This window comes from Pogona vitticeps, chromosome 1 (genome assembly GCF_051106095.1).
Source record: "Pogona vitticeps strain Pit_001003342236 chromosome 1, PviZW2.1, whole genome shotgun sequence".
In the NCBI taxonomy this organism is placed as follows: Eukaryota; Metazoa; Chordata; class Lepidosauria; order Squamata; family Agamidae; genus Pogona; species Pogona vitticeps.
This window is the reverse complement of record NC_135783.1, coordinates 206,442,008-206,445,791: the sequence shown is the minus strand read 5'-3', so window position 1 is coordinate 206,445,791 and position 3,784 is coordinate 206,442,008. Positions and strand designations below refer to the sequence as shown.

Sequence of the window (3,784 nt, the reverse complement as noted above, 5' to 3'; positions counted from 1 at the left end):
CCTAAGGCCTCTTCTGCAGCTCTGTGACCATGACCAAATGACACAGGTGGTCTTGTTAAGCCAAGTGCATTGGGGACTTTTATCAGGCGTTCTTCCTTTTTGTAAGTCGCTTCCCTTCCACCTGGAGTCCTTTGGTTCGTTTCCATTTCTAATACTTGACAAATTGCTCTGTTCAACGTTCCAAGCATGCCTTTTTCTAGGCATTCCTGGTCCCCAGCCTCCAACTTTGCTTTTTCTCACCCCTGTCGCCTGCTTTGGCATGCCTGGATTTCTTTCTTTCTTTTTTTTAACTACAGCTCCCATGATCCTTCACCATTCCCTCTGCCAGCTAGGCTTGCCGGGAGTTGAAGGCTGGCAGAGGGAATGCCAAAGTCTCTCCCCCCCCCCCGCGCCCCTTCTTTCACACCAAACTGCTCTCAGCTGTGTTCGCACTGTAATTGGAAGGATAATGTAGCTGCATGAAGAGGAACCAAAAGGGTGAATCTCCCCAAGATCCCTCCAAAATGGTACAGCTCACCCTAACTTATCCAAACGTTGCCACCACTACCCCCCCTCTTTCTCCGCAAAGGTGGAGCCGGCCGACTTCTGCCTTGCTGTTCTCTCCCCTCCAAAGACTTGCCCTCCCTACTGGCTCGACTTCCGAGGCCAGCTCAACTGGAGGACACCGAGATTTTAGCCTTAGGCTAAGTCTGCTTTTCCTTGGAATATCGACACCCAGGGAACTTCTTTTGCATCGATCGGGAGCCGGAAATGCAGGGCTGCGCTTTCGCCTTAGTTTTCCCCCTTCTTCTTCTCCCTTGCCACGTGACCCAATCGGGGAAAAAAGGGGGCGTGGGTTAACTTTGCCACGGCTTTCTATTGGCTGATCCCAATACTCTTATCCGAGCAGGTGAGGAACGAGCTGCTTTCGAGTTTTGCCGCTTGATTGGCTGGAGGTTCGTTTCCATGGTAATACGACGAAACGGCGTGATTTCATTGGCTAAAGGGGATATCGCAAACTTGCATTTTGAGGGCTTGAGAAGACGACGTGATGCTGCGGCAAAACCTTGTCGCCGCCGAGACCGAAGTTGCAGTTTGTGGGCGAAGGAGTAACGCGCAAGCAAGAGCGGGCAGGACGCCGAAACTTGCCACCACCACAGACATTAAAGTAGCACAATTGGGAAGACCGTTCTCAGCAGAGGGAGGATAGCCCTTTTGGCTCCGATGAATTTAATGCTTCTCATCTGTTTTGTTCTGCATGTGAGCATATAAATAAACAATATATCGAAAACCTGTCTTCCTTTCTTGGAGCATCATAGAAAAAGTTGACTAATCCCAGTCGCACAGGCTGAATTGGCTCAAAAAAACTTCACAGGTTTCGCTTTTTAAAGGTTTTAGTTGGAAGTTTTTTTTTTTAGCCAATTCAGTCAGTGTGACTGTGATTGGTCAACTTTTACCAAACAATGTATTATCTGTGGATGATACTGTCCCTGTGGTGAAGAACGAAGAAGCATCAGGGCTACAGAATGTAATAAAAGTGCTCTGCTTATACAATGTCTATCATTCTCTACTGCTGAAAGCACTCTCTAGGTGGTTTACAAGGTAATTATATAGGCTACACATTGCCACCCCTCCCCAGCAAGCTCAATACTCAAATTACTGACCTTGGAAGGATGGAAGGCTGAGTGAACCTGCTATTGGGATTGAACCCAAGTAATGAACAGAGTTGTGACTCAGTACTGCAGATTAACCAGTGCACCACAATAAATCTGCAACGGTGGTTCAGATGGCGCCCATAAGTACCATTTGTGTTCTGCAAAGTAATCAAAATGCCTTGAGGAAATGTGTCTTTCTGATTAGCTGCGGCTGCCAAAGTACATGTCTGTGCAGCTCAAAAGTACTGGATTGTTAATCCCCAAGGATTTTACAGGGATCTAGACAGCTTCTGCCCCATGCAACCCAGTGCCCAGTAAACCCAGCTATCTGTATTGTGAAAGAAGTCTCGGCCATGTTCCGTTAAGGCCGATGTTCTTTTATGATCAAGAGTGGAGCACAACACAACCAATATTTGAGAAAAAGCTGATCTTGAAAGATTGATCCTACCTGCTTTTTTTTATTTGAAAAGAATCCAGGCTGCAAGGACTGAAATATTGATCCTTCAAAAGGGGGAAACAGCCACTTTGTTATATGATGAAGTATGGATAAAACAGGTGAGCCAGCAGGAGGTTCACAAAATGAAACATTGTATTCATGTGTAGGGGGGTATTTAGAGAGAATGGTCATAGAAACAGACTGAAAAGTTAGGCTTTCTTTAAAGAATAAAAAAAAAAACCAGGTTGCTTTAAAGAAAGTAATGGAGTGACAGTCCTTCAAAAAGGGGATGCATTGCCATGTATTTTCAGTAGACAATCTCAGGATTTCTGAGATCAAACTATCTCTTTACATAAGTTTTCAAAGAAGAAAGCAGCTCCATGTCTAGGGCCATCTGAATTTTTTACCCTATCAATCAGAGCATAATTAGCTGAAACTTAGCTAACCTTTTAACCCCTCCCAGGCCAAAGAAACTTCACAGAATTATGCTATGAAAAGAAAATATTTTGTATTTAACAATAAAGACTTAAGAATGTTGACTAGAAGCACACAATAAAAAAAGCTAAGAGTTTAATAGGTGTAATTATAGATGAAAATGGTGCAAACTGTAATTTAACAAAATAAAGATTAAATTATATTTCTTTTCATAAAATATATACAGGTGAGAAGCTGCCTTTGGATAAAGTTGAAGTGTGTATAAGGAAAAATGTAGGGGACAAATTGCAAGAGATAGAGAATTGATGGAGCAGATGGTTAGAGATGAAGAGATAGAAGATGTTATTAATAAATTAAACACTGAAAAAACTCAAAGATAAATGGATTAGGGACAGAATATTATAAAACTTTTTAAAAGATGTTGCTATCAAAGCTGAAGTATTTGTTTAATAATATTTCATCCTGGAAATATTCATTAATAATATTACTGTAATTCTGAAACTTATAACAGATCCAGGTGCTTATAGTCTTATCTCTTTAACAAATCAAGATGCTAGTTTTTTCCCCCAGCAGTATTAGCAAAACAGAATTGGTATACAATTACTAGTAGCCAATGGGAAAGTATATTGATTTTAGTACCAATTCAAATCATGTCCAAAACCTTCAGCTTTAAAAAGTCACAATGTAAACAATGCATAGACAGCATTACATATTAGTCCTACTCAATCAGTTGCATTAACAAAGCCATCCCTCTACTTGTTGGAGAGGATGTGAAGAAAATGCTACTCGGCTGCCTTGTACTACTGTAGCACTGTTTTGGAATTCTGTAATTGAAATATGTCAGACTATGCATATGAAGGATGTCATTCTAATTGTCCATCTTTATGAAAGAGATGGAAAACATACAGCACAGCACCCTGTTTTTCATGCTGCTTACAGCTGATCCACTAGAAATAAATCAGCAATAAGTAAGCAACAGTGGATGGACAGGCTATGGACAATGGGCTGAACACAGAAATTGACCTACAGATTGACCTCTAAGAGTATGGAAAACATAGACTTCTTTATTGAAATGTGGTACCTTTTATTATCTTTGGAACCCAAATATTCTCTCCAGAACTTCTCTCTTTAGACAGTTGCATTCTGGAAAAATTCATTGTGTCTCCGTCATAAGAAAACCTGTAACGACAGCTTTTATCCTTCTGAAGTCTTACCTGTTAACAAAAAGTTTCAAATTGTTGGCTCTTAGCCATTGTTTACATTTTTGCAGCCTTTGTGT

At 41.2% G+C, this 3,784-nt stretch overlaps 1 long non-coding RNA gene across 1 annotated transcript; it reads left to right on the top strand.

Moving 5' to 3' along the window:
* The first annotated feature begins 393 nt into the window (after positions 1–393).
* LOC140701764 (uncharacterized) lies at positions 394–1,270 on the top strand. Its single transcript, XR_012080748.2, has 2 exons — positions 394–506; positions 890–1,270. It is a non-coding gene; the product is annotated as an uncharacterized LOC140701764 (long non-coding RNA).
* Positions 1,271–3,784: the final 2,514 nt, after the last annotated feature.